The sequence below is a fragment of the Aphelocoma coerulescens genome, chromosome 7 (genome assembly GCF_041296385.1).
Source record: "Aphelocoma coerulescens isolate FSJ_1873_10779 chromosome 7, UR_Acoe_1.0, whole genome shotgun sequence".
NCBI classification, from domain to species: domain Eukaryota; kingdom Metazoa; phylum Chordata; class Aves; order Passeriformes; family Corvidae; genus Aphelocoma; species Aphelocoma coerulescens.
Genome location: NC_091021.1, coordinates 26,079,327 through 26,096,948, shown reverse-complemented (window position 1 = coordinate 26,096,948; position 17,622 = coordinate 26,079,327). Strand labels below are relative to the sequence as shown.

Here is a 17,622-nt window from a genome sequence, read left to right as displayed (position 1 = left end):
TGATCCACAGCCCAGGACAATCCCATGTGGGATTCCTTCTCTTTCCCTGAGTGATTTATATTATAATAATACTCAGAAGCCCATTCAGGAGCCTGCTGCCATACTGATGGATATCACAATAACCCCTCTTTATGTGCTGAACAGGCTGTCATCTTCTGTCAACTCCATTGTGAGAAGAATTGGCTTCACTGTGGATTTCTTTACTTCTCTCAACTGGAAAATCTTTATTACTAATGCTAACTTTGGTCACATGCAGTAAAGGCAATCCCTGTTCCCAGAACTTCCAAAGGTTTATATTAGAGAGCAGTAAGTTGCAGTGATGTGAAGCAACTCATTTCTCTTTCTGCTGATGGATGAAATGAAGGGTTCAGCTCTTGCTGAAGAGAGACACTGTAGGTGCACAATGCTGCCTTCAACACACTGGAAGGATTTTCCAATGCACTTCTTGGGACCTGCTGCAAAGAGCTTCCTCAAGCAGCTCATTCACTACTGAAAGCAGCAATATGCTGTATGAGACCTGCAGATCTCAGGCACTGTGCTGTGTGTGTGCTCAGTCAAAGCCTCTGACACTCGTGTGTTAGTTGAGAACACAGCTGCTGTTGTTGTGACACAGTAGATCCTCAGAGCTGTCTGAGTTCCCTGCAAAATGAGAACAAATTCTCCAGCTGTGGAACATGTGCCATCATTATTTAGTTTGTAAAAAAATGCAAGTAGAAAGAGCAAGAAACTCTGCAGAAAAGTGTGTTCTTCGTCACTGGCATTGGCAGAATAAAATCTAGGTAAAGAATTTGCCATAAGAAGCAGATGGAGGGCTTCTCAGAAGAAATCCATGAGAGATGCCATTAAAACAGTGTGTTTGTTGACTTCATCTGCCCCAGGCCTGACTCATGACATTGTGTGACTCAGAGTAAAAAGAAAAACTGGTTCCCTCTGAGCTGAGAAAAGATTCTGAGGCACAGATAGGGAAGGAAGCTGGGAGTCCTTACACTCTCCTCTTCCAGCAATCAGTAAAACATCCAGGTACCCTAACAGAAACAGAGAAATCCTTTCACTTTAAATGCTGTTATAGCTTTGGTGCAAGCTGTTTATTTTTATGGCCTGTCGCCTTTGAGGCAATAGAAAAATTATTGTTACCCTTACTGAAAACTGCATCTCTGGGATCAAGCACCATGTGCTGTCCTCATGATCATGTGGGACACTGCTGAGGGTTGAGCTTGGTGAAATCGGGGAGTTTTTCCACTGACTTCCATGGGCACTATATAAGTCCTTTATTCAGCTACTTCATTAAATGTTTCTTTTTTACAGGGTTATTACTGTATAGATCTGATGTACACAGAACACTGGAAAGCATTTTTATTGCCAACCCTCTGTTTGAACCAATGGGCAGTTTGGAATATTATGGTCCATTATTTTTGACTGAGGATCTAAACTTCACTGTAAAAATGCTGTCCTTGTAAGTTTGCTATCCTGAGTGTTGCCATAAACACAGGTTCTTGCCAGCTGGGAGACATGTAAGGTAATTTCTGATGATCTGATGAATGCCTGGGTACTCCCAGGCAGCAGCAGGATGCCTGAGCTGGGATCACTGCAATTTAAGCAGCGGGCTGAACCAGGAATAGGACAGTACAGTCCTTTCAGAGATATATCTCCTCCTTGGCTAGTTACACTCTGCATGCCAGCAACTCACGCGTGAAAGGATAAACCAGAGCCCAACTCTCACATTTTATCTGAGGACTAAGCTTTACATAAATCCTGTTAAAACTTTTTACATGCATTATAGGCCAGCGAGCAGGAGATCCCCTCCGGGCTGGTGAACATGGAATTTATTGACCCGGTTTTACCAATGTCATTTTGGGGAAAGCTGTGGGTTTGTGCCAGCAGCAGCACTGGAGGGAGAGATAACAACCTGCACCTCCTGGCAGATTCCCACTGGTTTTTGAAGAGCTCGGCTGCATTTCATCTTACAACTTTATTGATCTGAAACAAAGAAATAAGGAAAACTTAAGACAAGGAAATTATTCTGGGCAGCCCTGCTATACAGTTCTGACCCAGATTTTGCCCTAGCCTGTGATTTTAAAAGCTGACATGGGTTTGAAATGGAATTTGAATAAATAATGGAAAAATGATAGCAATGTAAATAGTGATGCTGAATATGAAGATAGCAGCCCTGGAGGTTGGGATCATATTTCTGTGTGTGTGGCAGCATCCCACCTTGGAATCTCATATTGGCACCATTGTTGACAGAATCCCACCCTTGGTTCCTCTCTTCCAGTCATTTGTGACAGCCCGGTACAGGAGTTTTTGTGACAAAATAGAAAAAATATGAAAGCTTTCAGAGACTGAAGCCTATCAACATTACAGCTAAGCAGTGAAGCTCTGTATTGCTTCTTCTGCCATTTAAATCAAAGATTTCACAACTGCCCAGTCTACATGCTTTTGCAGAACTCACTTCTGCAGTGGTACAGTTAGTAAACAACTGCGGTCTTTTATCTACCAATTTGAGAATGGCAGGTGTTTAAATGCTGTAAAAGATTTCAATAGGCCTTTTTAAATTTAAAAAAAAAAAAAGGGTGCCAAGAGCCTTGTATCTTGCTGTGGCTCCCAGAATAGATTTTTCAAATGGTATATTTGTATGTAGATTATCTCTGTACTTTGTTGTGAGAGAGCTGGGCCAGGCAGTGGGATGATCAGGCAACCCAAAGGAGCCATTGTCACTGACAATTTCCATCTAGCTCCTTGCTAAGAGCAGGGACCTATGGGGGAAGCCCCTGCTTCTGCTATGCTGTGGTGAGTGGGAAGGCCACATCTCTGAAATGTAGGCAAAGCTGAATATGGTCACCCAAGAGATTACTTGGGTCAGACCATTCCTGCTGCAGACAGGGAAAAGGGATGAGGGGATGAAGAGTGGCAGCGGGAGGCGCAAGGTGAGACACTGAGGTGCTGAATTGATCATCCAGGTGCTCCTTCTTCTTCCTCGTAGATGACAACAGCAGCCTGGTGCTCCAAAGCTTTGGCACAGGTTTTGTCTAAGGGCTGGTGGTGGTACAGCCCCTGCAGATACAGCAGCCTGCAGCCAACAGCTTTAACCCAGCAGCACCCCTGCAAAAACTGGCAGCCATAAAGCTTCAGGAATAGTGAGTCCTCAGGTGGGGTACGGGAACAGATGAGACGATTGCAAATACGGGTTTCACCATGAGACTGCAGGAGCAAGAGAGAGTTTTGTTGTGGTTTGCATTCACTAAGTGTTCCTGGATTTTCACTGTACTTTTAAAGGGGGGATATTCTGGCCATGTTATGTAGCCTTTTTTTCTCTCCTGCATCCTGAGACAGCTGTGATGTTTCTTCTTGCAATTACCTGTGCCTGACACTGTGATCAGGTGAAAAGAGCAGATATATTTAGCAAAATGCTTTAAAGCATGCCAGGGAATAAAAATAAATCAATTAAGGTTTAAGCATCTGAAAATCAAAAATCAAACTCATATTTGTTCTTAATGATCCCTTCCTTTATCTGTTTTAATTTGAAAAGAGTCTCTTGGGTTGAGAAGGCTATTATCATCAACAAATGCCATTCTTTAAAACAAACAAAAGAAATAAAAAGAAAATGCCTGTTAAGTGCGGAATGCTAGCAAGTTTAATTGGCCAAGATTTAAAAGGTTTTTACAGAAATACAACTACCCAGAAGGGAGTGGAGGGGAATTAAAAAAAAAAAAGAGAAGTCTCTGCCTATGAGGTCTGTTTTATGTACTCAAGTGTATCATTGTGCTCCTGTGTCTCAATAGTTTTATCCAGACCCCTTTGGGCCCTTTTTTTGGTCTCTCCCTGTTGCTCCCCAGTCAGACTTGGGATACTGCTTTGGGATAGTTATAGACTCAAAGGACCAAAATGAAAAGCTATAAAATATCAGAATGCATGGTATTTGGCCCAGAGTTCCCCAATACAGACATATGGATGAAAATACAGAGTGTTTTCTTCATCTTGGTGTCACTACACTGGCCAGCTGTCTTCTTCCTGTTCAGAGCAAATGTGATGTACAGCCCTCCTGTGGTGGTTCAAGCCAAGGCACTCATGTCATATTTTCAATGAGCTTGAGGTATATATATGGCTGGTTACTGCTGTTCAGCTGATGGGGGGTAAAATTAATGTTAATGCCTCATTGCTCAGACACATCTCATTGCTCTTAAACAGGAGCTTAAATTTTCATCATAGCTCATGATTTGGATGACTGAGGTAAAACCTTGGATACGTCAGCTTCTCCCCAGCTGGCCTCTCTGGGGCAGATACATCTAGAATACATGTATCCCAGAAATCCAAAATCTTCCTCGTTATTCTGATGAAAGCAAAATAAACCAAAAGAAAATCTCTGAGAAAAATCCCTTGACAAGTAAGATTTCCTGGTCCCCTAATAAAGGTTCTTTCCCATAGAGGTCTCATAAACCTCATTTGCAATGCATCGGGCAGACCTGAGCTGAGTCTCAATGTCTCATATTATTCATCTGGAAATTGTGTGAGACTGTGAGTCTTGGTCCAAGTGAAGCCAAACAAGGATAATTCAATGACTTCTTTTAAACCTTCTTTTGAAGTTTGAAACCATACCTTCATGTTCCTTTTCAAATCTTGCCATGAATTATTTGTTGAAGGGAGTTTAGGGACGAGAAGTAAATTAATTCAAATTTCCATGCCTCCTGCACAGTGCCCTCATTTTTTTACCATCCATCTTGGCAGGGGATGAAGCACACAGCAGAATTAATAGAGACTGGCAGGAGGGCAGTGCAATGTGTCACTCATCAGTATACACTTCTTTGACTTCAGACCTTTTCCAGCTGGATCTACTCATAAAAACCTTCAGTGCTCCAGCTGAAAATGGCTGGTGACTCCAAGTGTGCTGCTGTAACTCTGGAAAACTCCTGCAGACAAATTAAAACAGGAGGAGACTGATGGTCCCTTGATTCTGCACACACTGACCCCAGCACCTGCCTGTAGCCTCCCCCCTCGCTGAGCAGCAGCATCAGCTAATGTGTTCTTGATTGCTGCTGTGCTTAAGCAAATGAACTAATGCAAAGTTGTTAAATGCAGAGCAAACAATTAATTAAACACTTTACTTTTGTGCTGTTTAGAATGGGAAAAATAAACCAAAATGTGACTTTCCTTCCCAGCCATTGCCACCTCTCACACATTTTATTTTTATCAGCACAGCACCGCTCTTCTAATGACCTGACTTTTCATAACGTGGACTTAATAGCTCAATACATGCCACTGGGTGAAAAATAGGTTCAGTCAGTATCTCAATCTCCCACAACTGCTTACAGAAAAGTTTTCTTGGCTTTAGGGCTCTATCTTAGGGAAATATGAATCCTGGACTTAGCACATGCTAGGACATACCTACCCTGTTCATTTGTGTAAGGTCAAAACCTTTCTCCAAGGAGAGTCCTCAGAGGAAGGGAATCTTTAAGTCTCAAAATTCATTCAGTGGAAGATTTTATAGTCATTAAAATGTGAGGATCCATGATGAGGTAATTTTATTCTTGCATTAAATATTGTTTAGCAAGAACTGTATTCCACAAGTATATAAACGTACCAGAGAGAATCAAGATATCTGTGTGGAAGAAGCTGGACATACAGGAAAAATCAATTCTCACATCTTTAAACAAATACTAAGTTTAGATCCCTCCCTTCTGCAGACAATAGCATTTTGAGATGGAAGGCATTCAGAAGTAGGAAGCTGAAGAGAAAGATGGAGGGATGAAATAATAGAAGTTGACCAGGCTGTGAAACCACAATTCCTAATCAAATAAACATCCTTTCTCAGGGATTTTGTTGGCAAACCCCTCTTCTTCTATCCTCTATTTTTGGGAGATATAAAATTCACTTTGAGCAGTGTTTCAGGGTTAAAACTTTTATCAATGAGTCAGCTAACAATTTTACTTTGTATATTTTAAGGGGGAAAAGAAGGCTGTACGACCAATCTCAAGCTTATAAAATTTGAAATAAACAAAAAAAAAAACCCGACAAAAACAAATTGAAGTTAATTTTCCTGAAGATGCTCCTTAGTATTTACATAATGGGTTTGTATTTCTAGAAAGAAAATTTTGCAGATCATTGAACCACAGCACAGTGACTAAGTGAGTTTGCTACTAAATCATTCAAAACAAGAGTTATTTAGCTTTTAGAAGAAGCAAACATATTGTTGCATAAGACTCTGAAAGGACTATTACAGTTTTTGTGCATCATTAAAGCAAAACTCCCAAATAATCCCTTAGTACATAGGTTGGAAAACCATAGCCTGTAATGAAGCTATGAATATTTATTATAGCAGAGCTACAGCGAGCGAGAGGCAGCTTTGGCCTAATAGTCTATAATGCAGCTGGCTGCGTAATCTGAATATTACAAAGTCAGGAATTTACCAAAGCTAAATAACAGCAATCTGCTATGCAGCTGAAGCAGCTGGAAGAAACAAACCTCCCCACTGTATCGGACCAGAGGTGACTGCTCCAGCCTCGGCCTCCATAAGGGGCCAGCAGCGAGTGGAGAGGGCCAGCAGCAAGTGGAGAGGGCCAGCAGCATTTCACTGCCTTCACAATCCTCTGCTATCTCAGCCAGGTGCTGGGAGGGGACAGCCTTGTGTGTGCCTCTTTCCTGTCCCCGAGGCTGTATTTCAGCAGTGTCCCAGAGACATCCATGGTTCCAGCACAACACTTGAGCAGACTGATCCTGTTCTTGTCCATGTACCCAAACTGTGTCATCCCTATGCTCACATGATATTGTAGACAGGAAATGTGGGCACAGCCCAGATCTAGAGACTGAATTAATGGTATTTTCTGCCCTTTTCTTACCCTTTTCCTCATAATTTCTGACAGACATTTCTATACTTTGATTTGACTGATGTTTTTGACCCCTGCCAAGCGTAGGGGTAGCGTTTTCAGGGAAATCTGCAATGACTAGCTTAGATCTAACTTGCATAGATAGCTGAAGTTATTTTTCCTGTTGTGCATTATTTTGCACCTAGAAACACTGAATTTCATTTACCATTTTATTACTCAGCCTCTCCATTTCATCCATCCCCAACTATTTATCTGCACCATCAACTTCAGGACGGTAAAACCTAAATAAGTTTTGTGTTAATACAAACTCTGTCATTCACTACTCCCTGCTTTTCTCAGATCATCCATTAATATATTGAATAGCTCCAGGTCCCTGGTGTCTTTAACTCTTCTGCACTGTGTTGCAACTCCTTTTAACAGCAGTCTTTGCAAAGTGATGACTTTAGTAAACAGGTATTAATTTATAAGACTTTTTGCCTTATCTCACAATGACTTTATGCTTTACCCAAATATAATTATTTACACTTCTTTTTTTTTTGCCCCAGTAATTTGATTGTATCTTCCTAAAACATCCTAAAAACCCAAGCATATTTAATCAGCCTAAGGCATTATTTCAGCCCATGCCTTAACTTCTTCAATGAACTATGGTATATGTAACTTTTTTTACACTAAAACTTCAATTTTAGAAGTTTTTTCCAGATTCATTCCCTGTGTTGGAATGGGATTCCTCCCATATCTCCAGAGTAAACACCGAGACAGATAATTTTTTTAAAATTTCTGTTTATTATCTGCACTGGATGCTTGGGAACAATCTACACTTAAGTGGTCACTAAAAACTCTCCAAATGAGTTAGACTGAGAAATATATCCACTTCATATTCATTCCAGAGTGAGTAACCCAGTTAATCTGCATATTTATAAATTTCCTGGGTCAATTCTTCACTCAAGACAAAAGTTTGGATCCTTAAATGCTCTTGACCTTGATGTCCTAGTAACTAAATGTTCATTTAAACACATCAGTCTATTTGCTTCTACATCACATTGGTTGGGGCTTTTTTCCTTTCTTTCTATATTTTAGAGTTTGTGGTAAAAGACCTGTTCTTTAAAAAAACTTTGGAAGGCTTAACTTTTCTCACTAACCAATTTGTTAGGGTTTGATTTTTACCTTTCATCTGCTTTGAAGGGTGTTTTGTTGTTTGGGTTTTTTCTTTTTTCTTTTCTTTTTTTCCTGTTTCATGGGACCATTGTGAAATACAAAGTTCCCGTGGGTGACATGCAGCTCTGTGCCATGTACAGGACTGATTTCAGGGAAAGAGAACCCCAAAGGCTCAGGTTTAATCAAGACTGCAGCCACTACTAGTTCCAGTTATGTCAGTGAAAGGTATAATGAAGAATTTGAGGGTCTGTCTTGTGGCTATGGCCATACCACTTCCTCCATAGTGCAGAATCATTGGTGACACAGAGCTCTTATCTGCTCTTATCTCCTCCCTTCTGAGCTGGGACAGACCTTTCCAGGCAGCTTCAGGTGACATAAAGGTAAAGTACAGTGGACACACACATACAGCTGCTCAGTTCCTGGCAGACCTCTTTTTTATCTCTTTTTGTGCAGAAATTATACCCCTCCTCAGTGAGGACACAGTACAGTTTCTAAATTCCATCTATGACAAATAGACATAAATCCTGTAAAGTCATATTCTAATGAACCCTGGTTCTAAAGGTGGCCCATTTACACCATATTATCACCTGCCTCTCTAAGATTCAAGTCACTAGCTCATCTTCTGAAGTAAACCTCTATACACAAGCTGACCTTCACTGGAAAAAATGAACTTCAGCAACAGTTTTTCAATCTCATTTTCCCAAGGTTGAGTTTCCTGAACAGTAGGCTTTGAAAGTCAATGGAATCTTTTAAAATTAATAAAGCAAAATCTTTTGTCTTCTGTTTGAGGATGATTACATTTAGGGGTGGATTTTTCTGGTTTTTATAAAGATGTACATTTTTGTCCCCATAAGACACCACAAATTGTCTTGATCTAAATAATATGACCTTCTTGCTAAAATTAATTAATCCTCCTTTACTGAGAAAACGTTTTCCCGCAGAGTATTTTTCCTTCCCTCTGGCAAAGCAGTCAACCAAAATAAGGGAGAAGAAAAATCACATCTCTTGCACAAAGGTGGGTGAGTGTCAGACACACACAGGAGCACCCCACAAGAGTCTCTAAGAGAACCAGGAGCACATGGACACCAGAGACCTGCTTCATTTCTTCTCCACATCAGGCTGTCTGTTAGCCATTAAGGACTCTGCAGGCCTGACTGCAATGTATAACACTGAAGTTAAGATCACTCTAGTCAGGAGCACAGATAAAATCAATGGCTTATAGCTTCTTACATTTATCAGTTGAAGTGGTCAAATTCTTCATGATATGTGATCCATTTGAAAGAATTTTCCTGTGATTGATTCTTCTGTATTTTCTACTTTCAAGGCACTGAACAAATCACAGATTTTTGAAAAGTAATTCCTATTCAAACATGAATGTTTTCATTGAGAGACCTAGGGAAAAAATGGCAGTTTTGCAGGTAACAGGTTACTATTTCACATCATCCAAACTACACTGCACGACTGTGTGAGCATTACTACCTGCTGTCCAGTGCGATCGAAAATGTTACTTCCTCCCAGCCCATTTCAACTCTTCATCAGAGGACAGCAGTGCACCAGCTGCATGGTGAGCTCAAGCAGAGGGACCCCAGCTCACCCAGCTGCCAGAAGAAATATTCCTGGAGACACAGCCTCGAGCAGCATTGCCACAGAAACCTACAGCAATGTAGCTAGGTAGCAGAAAGCTGTTTTACCTACAGTGGCAAAAACTGGTGAAACAGTTGATTGTTTTCCACTTCCTGTGCTGAACTGGCCCTGCAGAAGTCCACAGGAGAGCTCCTACCAAGAGGAGGAATGTGAGTCTGGAATGTGGGTAAGGGTGTGGTGATCAGGGGATGGATTGGTGTAACAGCACTCTTAATAGAAGGGGTATCTTACTTTCTAAGATGTGAGTTGCCTTTTGCCTGTGGATGTTGATCACAGCTTGGCTGATGTGCAGGAATCTGTCAGACCATGATGTCCCTTATGTTGGTACACTAGGTTCTCAGACAGATCACCCAAATTGTCTAGCATTGTTCTTATGCTTTGGCTAAACTTATGACACCAGTGAACTACAAGGTCCAGAGATTAAAAAAAAAAAAAAAAGGGACAAAAACAGTGCTTTCAAATTTAGCAAAACCTGTTCTACAATCCTGTTTTGTTTCAGCAGTTCCCACACCAGAATTCCTGCTGGCAGACAAACGCATTGACCTCATAACAAGTTTTGAGTGATTTCCATCCCTCCCAATAATTATATCAACAGTAAAACCAACTTTCCAAATGCTTCTCAAGGACAGGTTTCTGACTCCAGGGCTGTCTTCACAGTGGACAGTTTACTTGACTCACTATATTCTGCCCCTTTAGCCATGGCACTATGTATCCTTATGTGCCAGGCTCTTGTGACAGTCCTTCCTTTGAGGAAGAACCAACCTGAACTCTCAGAGCTGGATGGGGCTGGCTCAGCTCTGGCTCTGTGTGGCAAATAACCTTGCACAGGATTTATTACTGTTGGGAGCCTCTTTCATCAGAAATCTCTTAAGCAGACCCTGACACCAATCCCAGTTTCCCATCCTGAGATAAAAGGGAGCCCTTTGATTTCATCCTCATGGTCTTCATATTAGTTGTTTGGATTTAAAATATTACACAGGGTAAGTTTCTTAGCCCAAAGCTGCTGTTTGTTTCAGTGACCCTGACAACTTCTTTACATTTGCCATCTGTTCCAGAAATTGCTTTACCTGGAGACTTTCCTTAGCGTTCACTTCCCCACTTGCAGCAGCACCACTCCTAAACTCAGCTGAGGTACCTCAGGTAGATGGGGAGCAGTGCACAACAGGATAAGAGTCCTGCTGCTTCTCACAGAAACGAAGGCAAAATGTCACCAAGATTCTGAGACCTTCACACACAAGTTTAGTATGAACTGTAGAACCCTCACAAATAGGATAGAAAAGGACCTTGAAAAATCCTCTACTTCATTACATAAAACAGATAGACCAGCACAACTTCTGCCATTCCTTTGCTCTTCATCCTTCTCGTCTTTCCTTCACCCTCTCATTTTCTCGGTTCACATCATCATAGCTCTGGAGCTGGCTTCTTTAACCCCTCAAAGCAGCTGGGAATACAGTCTGACTGCAAGGTGCTACTACAGGGAATAAAGATGATTGTAATAAATAAGGAAGCAGAAAACTACTGCAGATGAAATAAAATGCAACACATGAGTCATTAAATATTGAACTAAACTCAGGCTGCATAGGCAGACTCAATCTGGTTTTACTGATGGTAAATGATGGGCTTATATAATTTTCAGTATCCTGATGGATGAGATGACATCAGTTGTTTAAGTTGAGAAAGACAGAGTGAAAAGTGTGCATTTTACTATTCTCACTGAAAGGCCAATTCCTCTACACTGCTGAGGACTTGGGAGGCCTTGCAACCTTTCTGGTTGGACCCTCAATTTCTCCAGTGTTAATAAAATCTACGGCATTTTGGAGCAGTTTGGTTTAGACAGTTTATAAAAGGTCCTCAAATACAAGCTTGAGGATTGATTACCCTTGTCTGTTTTTAATGAAAATTAACAATGTGGATGGGAATAGATTTTTATAATTACCAGGCCACTGAAATTAAAAAGAGAGAAGATATTCCCCAAAACTCTGAGACACCATTTCCCTCCAGCCAGGGTCATCACCACATAGTGACTGCAGGGAGACATGCTTTGCTGCAAGGAAGAGAAAATAAAAATTAACCTTTGATCTACAAAAGCACTGGAGCTGCTGGCAATTAAGTTATTTAATAAGATGCCATTCTTTGAACCACTAAAAATAAGGGCTGGGGGAACCTCTCTGCCACGTTGCTCCTTTTGCCACTCAGACTCAGACATGGCAGCCACCTGAGGAGGTCAGAGAGCTGTAATTAAATTAATAAAGCATGGCCTGGCTACTAGAGAGAAAAACAGAGAGAAGAGTGATTGCAAGTAATTACTGGACATATTGGTGTCATTTAATTCATTTTTTTTTCTGCTCTTGAGGCTGGTAATTTTTTTTTTGCTGCTCTTGTTCTTGATGAGGTCTCCAGCTAGAAATCACCCACCAAGCCACAATTTTTCATCAAAGGTTAAAAAGAGGTTGAGATGACAGTAGAAGTGCCACCATCTCTCAAAAGTGTGGAGAATTTTTTGCCAGATGACTGAAAATGTAAGAGATTTTTATGAATTTTTTGGGGGAAAAAATTACCTTTCCCAAGAAAATTTAGAAGAAAAGAACAAATTTATTGTCATTTTCCACTGGAACCCCTTTCCTAAATAAAATTGAGTATTTCTAAAACACTTTTTTCCTTCAAGTATTCCTTCCTGGGTGGTAACACGAGGCCACTGTATTAAAGAAAATGTTGATTGAGATGCTTCAACAACAGCTGCTGTTCAAACCACATGTGATGTCTCTGGCTTCTTGGCAACTTCCCTCCTGAAACTGGCATTCATCTTTCCAAATACATGAAGACATTATTGTCCATTGTTAAGTCCAGCCTTTAAATCATTGGTGCTTGTGAAACTTCTCTGGCCTGAGGTCCAATCCTTTGCTCCATGTTTGATGGCCTAGATCAGAAACACATCTTTGGATCTCAGCTTGCATAGTCTATAGCTGGAGCAACATGTTTTTCACAGCTCCTCTCCCCACCACCCTCAAGCCAGTGATGTAAGTTGTAGCTTGTTCAAAGGCTTAACAGGGAATCAGTCTTATAACTCATGGTTCACCACTGAGCTCAAGGCAGTGTTCTGCAGCTTTTCATATAAACATGTGAGGTGGTTTATGCAGAACACAGCCCCAGGTTTATGCAGAACACAGCCCCAGGTTGAGTCAGTGCAGGCAAATGTGTTTGTAAACGAGCAGCATATTCACGTATCTTTGGATGGAGCCCAGCTCCCACCATGGAACTCAGAACTGCTCCAAGCTTAGGGCATTTGAAAGTTGTGAGACTTTTAGATGTAGGGATTTGTTTCAGCTTATCAGAAAAGAAAGAAAAGCCACCTGCAAGATTTAGATCTATATCCCCATAACAGCCTGTTGAATTTCCCCAAAAGTGTTTTGATCTGCAGATTTTGATTCTGGCTCATTTGCATTTGCTTATCAGGTTTGGTTTCCTTCATTTTTAGAGCATACATATCACAGTTTGAACTCCCTAGCCTTGCTTTCCAAACCTGTAGGGTGAATTACAACCCCTCCTGAGTGAAAAAAAATGAAACACTGAGTAAGTTTGTTTCTGATTTTACTAAAACTTTCCAAGAAAGTGGGCCTTAAAATGGCAGTGTTCTCCATCTGACAAGATGTCTATCAGTTTGGATGTGGGGCAAAAGGTTAAGGTAACCTGCAAAAAAATTGGGGTTTACTGAATGATTTGAAGAAAGCAGACTTCAGCTGCTGAGGTCTGTATATGTTAGAGCAGACCCTGAAGCATCCCAGGTGAGTGGAGCAATCATGGGTGTTGCAGAGGCATAGAAAGAGAGGGTTGATCCTCAGGCAACTCGAATATTTTTTCCCAGCAAAATAGAGGAGGAAGCAGGCCTGATGGTCCATCAGAGAGGAATCCAGTTTTCTGGTTCCCAACCTTGAATGCCATGCAGCTTCATCAATCAATGGAAGAACAGAGAACAAAACCAAGCTCAAACTTTAGCCTCAGGGGCCATGGAAATTTTCTTGCTGTCTGTTGGGACTACCTTTCCCAGAAGCTGGTATTAGAAGGAGGACACTTATATTTCACTCTTCTGGTAAAATGGCATCAGGCAGCAGGTCGTTTCTATCCCTCAGTTTTGCAGTGCTCACACACAGTTAGCCACCCCGGGAAAAGCAGGAATTGTGGAAGACTGACCTTAAGACTGATCCTGGTGAGCCTTTTATCAGACTACTACCCATTACTAGGTTAGTGTGCCCTCTCCATCCATCTATCTGTCCCTGTGTAGCTGAAGTAACACAGCCCTCTGGAAGGAAACAGGAGGACTATTATCACCTCGGCACTTTGAGGTTTTGTTAGTGGTAGGGATATTTCTGCCTTTATAATCCCCATGTAAACTCAAATCCGGGTTACAAAGAAATGTTGCCTTAATTTAGCGCAGAGGAGCAGCACCGCTCTCTCCAGCAGCCGCACCAGGACTTTTCCTGCCCGTGCTTCTGAGAAGGAAACTCTTTGAGGGTATTACACAGTTGAGTAAACAAAAGGAACAACTGTAGCAGCTCTGAGCTAAAAAGCCCTGAGGCTCAGAGAGAACAAAAGGAAGAGGATCCGTTTAAAGTCCTTACATTTAAGAGAATTGCAAATAACCTGTGACTGCTAATGTCTTGACTGAAAGTCATTTTCTAAGCACACTGAAGGGAGTGATTCTGGACCTTTTGGGAATCCAGACTTACAGTGTTCAGGGACAGTACAGGAGCAAAGTTTGGTACCCCACAACTCCAGCACAGATTCACTAAACCTCAACAGGACAACAGCAGCATCTGTACAGTTTCTAAGGTGTCCAGCTCTATTTTTGGATAACTCTTGTTCAGAGGAGCACCACAGCCCAGTGCTGTTGTGTCTGAGAACGTATCACTGGGAGGGTCAAGAAGGATTCTTAGTATCCATTAAACCACTTATTCATTCATCCCAAATTAAATCAGCAAAGAACTGATCCGAATCAGAAGCCAAATTTAGAAACATTTTGAGAAACTTCCCCACGGGGCCTTGGGGACTCCCTCCCCAGGGCTCAGGCTTGTACAGGTTTCTGTGGGGATGCTCAGGGGCTGCTTCCTCCCACCTGGCTCCTGCTGGGAGCTTGACACCAGGGCCCCAGTCTCAGCCTGTGGCCTCTCACAGGCTATAAACTGTCCTTCTGCTTTTTAAGGGCAATGAGGCATTTTGTGGCCAGGCGGAGCACTGATGTGTTTTCAAAATTGTACATTGCACAGATATAAATCTGTGGGTTCAAGTACTATACAAGAGGTAAAACCAAAACACTTGCCTGCATAAGGTGCTTCAGTCACTGAGGAGCTGCGAGACAGCCCCTGCTTTGGCCAGAGACAGAAAGAAGGCCAGAGAGGTCTGGCTGACCCAGCAGGATGAACAGGGCAGTGGCTGATGCCCAGATATCACTGTCGTTCCTTTCAAGTCTGGATTGGTGCTGCTCAGCACTGCAAATACAGGCAGCTGTGCTCATGGCTGGAAGCTGACAAAAAGGCTACTGGTAAATCTTTGTCATTCCTACCCAGGGGAGCTGCAGGTGCTTCCAGGGTCACACTCATTTCTGGAGGTATTTTTGTTTGTTTTGGTAATTCCCTTGTTCAAAAGAGAGGGAATTGCCACACGGTGGATTCAGTGCAGGCTGGAAGGTATATGACTGACATATTAATCTTCTGCATTTTTTCTTCTTCTTCTGTTCAGGTTAAAATATTGGTGGATTTCCTGAGGAAATTTAATGGGTCAAAAATTCAGCTGTTGCATTTCAGGTGACATAGTCTATAGCTGATGCCCTTTAGAGGTAGAAAAGCATGCAAGCTAGGAGATATGCAGTTCCTTCATCAGTCCTAACAAAGATGCAGAAAGAGTGAAGCTATGACCACTGGTTAGAAATTACACCCTCAGGTTAACCAAAATGTTTTAATCAATCAGGTACTTGAAGGGAAAGGGAGGTTAGCAGCAAGAGAAGTAGAAATGCATTTAGCACAGGAGAAGAGATTACAGGAGGGGAGAGAGACAGAAGTTAGCACCTGTGAAATAGCTAAAGGTTATCAGAAGGCAAGGTGAGAAGGAGTGTGTCACGAGACATAAAATCAACCTTTTTTTGAGTTTGCATTTCATTTCTGCAGCTGGGTATCAGTGTTCTTTGACCCTGACTATGCAACACCCTGGTATGGATGGAACCTCTGTCAAGAGGAGAACCTGCTTTGTCCCCACTCTGGGAGCGCTGAGCCCATTCCTCATGCCGTGCACAGAGGCACAACGCCAAACTGATCTGCACTTCAGTCGAAATTTTGCAGTCATTCCCCAGCTGTTATATTTCAGCCGTAGGACATCACACAGCGGGTGAATGGCAGCTTTTCACTCTGCTTGCTCTCCTCTGAAGAAGGTATTTGTTTGAGTACTCACTACATCTGGCTTTCTTGTTTGTGCCTTTGGTTTGAGTAATTACCTTAATCTGAATTTCAAGGCTGACACCCTGCCTGACCCTTTTCTACTCACTTCGGTATTGTTTATGGCATCCAGCCTTCTTACTTTTTGTTTTAATTAAAAACTACAGCAGCTTAACGACCCACTTCTACATCAAATTTATTTCCAACAACTGCATGCATGCATGCATGTATGTTTATGTACCACAGGATTTAACTTTTGGCTTCCAATACTCTCTCTCATGCATATACATTAGAAATGGATTTCTAGAAAATAGAAATCTATTTTCCGTAGATTTATGGAAATAAATCCATAGATTTATGGCAAATAACTCAATTAAAATATTTATGTTTTAGTTGAAAGTGTGTCCCCTAAAACCATTATAGCAGCTACTGCTTTTCTCACCAGTTCACCACTCTTTTTACCTTTCAGCTGCTGCCACTGAAGCAAACTGTCCTGGCCCTGGGTAACAGTGATTTGGTATCCAGGTGCACATACACATGTGCAGATGCAGCAGGTTTAATTGCTGTTTGCTTTGCAATGTAAGCCTCTTTAATTTTCCATTCGTTAAATAAGGAACATGCAGCATTTATGTAATTAATTTGCTCAAATAGTTTAGCATCTGAGCTCATGATCTTTGTGCCTGTTTCAGAGGCCACTTTCTGGCTGCTGCAGCCCCAAGTACTCTCCTGCAGTGCATCACTGCTTTCTCCAACAAGAACACATTGACCTCCTTGAACTTTCTCTCACACCTACCCTGCCAAGCTAGTTTGCAGCTGAACTCTCTGATCCTCTAATCTCATTATCCCTTCTTCCACGGCTCCCTCATCCTGCCCTCTCAGCCTCCTTGCTGATCTCTTGGCCGCCTCCTCCCGCATCCATCCATTCTCCCATTTCAGCCTTCATCTGACCTACCTCCCCACTCCAGCATCATCCCACACTGTTCCTGTCATTCCTATGCTGTTTAGCAGGCTGCTGTGCATCTGTCCTCTCCCTCAGGTCCTTTGTTCCCTGATACCATCTCAGGACCACAATGTCAGCTGAATACTTGCTGCAAGAATTATGGAGATCCTTTCATGCAAGAGGACAGATGTAATAACAAAATATCAGGTCAAAGTCTGAAAATATCACTGAAAAAAAATGTTGCAATATTGGAGAAATTGATTAAGATGTACAAATTATGGTTTATCCTGATGTAGATTGGGTTGTCCAGAAAATAGCAATAGAAGGCAAGCAATCCCCTTCCTGATTGTGGATATCTGATTTCTATTTTAATAGAATATATATCAACGTGTATAACAAGACTTCCAGAACAAATACACAACTGACTATTTCCATGTATCTCAGGTCCTGAGGGGTGGGTGTGTGTGTGATGTTAGTTACAGGGATGTTGGAAGGAGATGAGGATCACCTGGCATACAGGCACATAAAGACTTCTGTCATTATGTCAGGCTTTGATATCAGTCAGTGGTTACAATACTTGCAAAAAACTCTGTCAAAACAAAATTTCGTCTGGCTGGTTGCAAAAAAGGATATTTTTAACTTC

The 17,622-nt window shown here is 41.8% G+C and overlaps 1 long non-coding RNA gene across 1 annotated transcript in view; it reads right to left on the bottom strand.

Annotated features, from left to right (window-relative positions):
• Positions 1-761: 761 nt before the first annotated feature.
• LOC138113107 (uncharacterized) overlaps positions 762-17,622 on the bottom strand; it is a 42,800-nt gene continuing 25,939 nt past the window's right edge. The window contains exon 3 of the long non-coding RNA XR_011152000.1: positions 762-4,904. This is a non-coding gene — a long non-coding RNA (uncharacterized lncRNA). The remainder of the gene's footprint in view (positions 4,905-17,622) is intronic.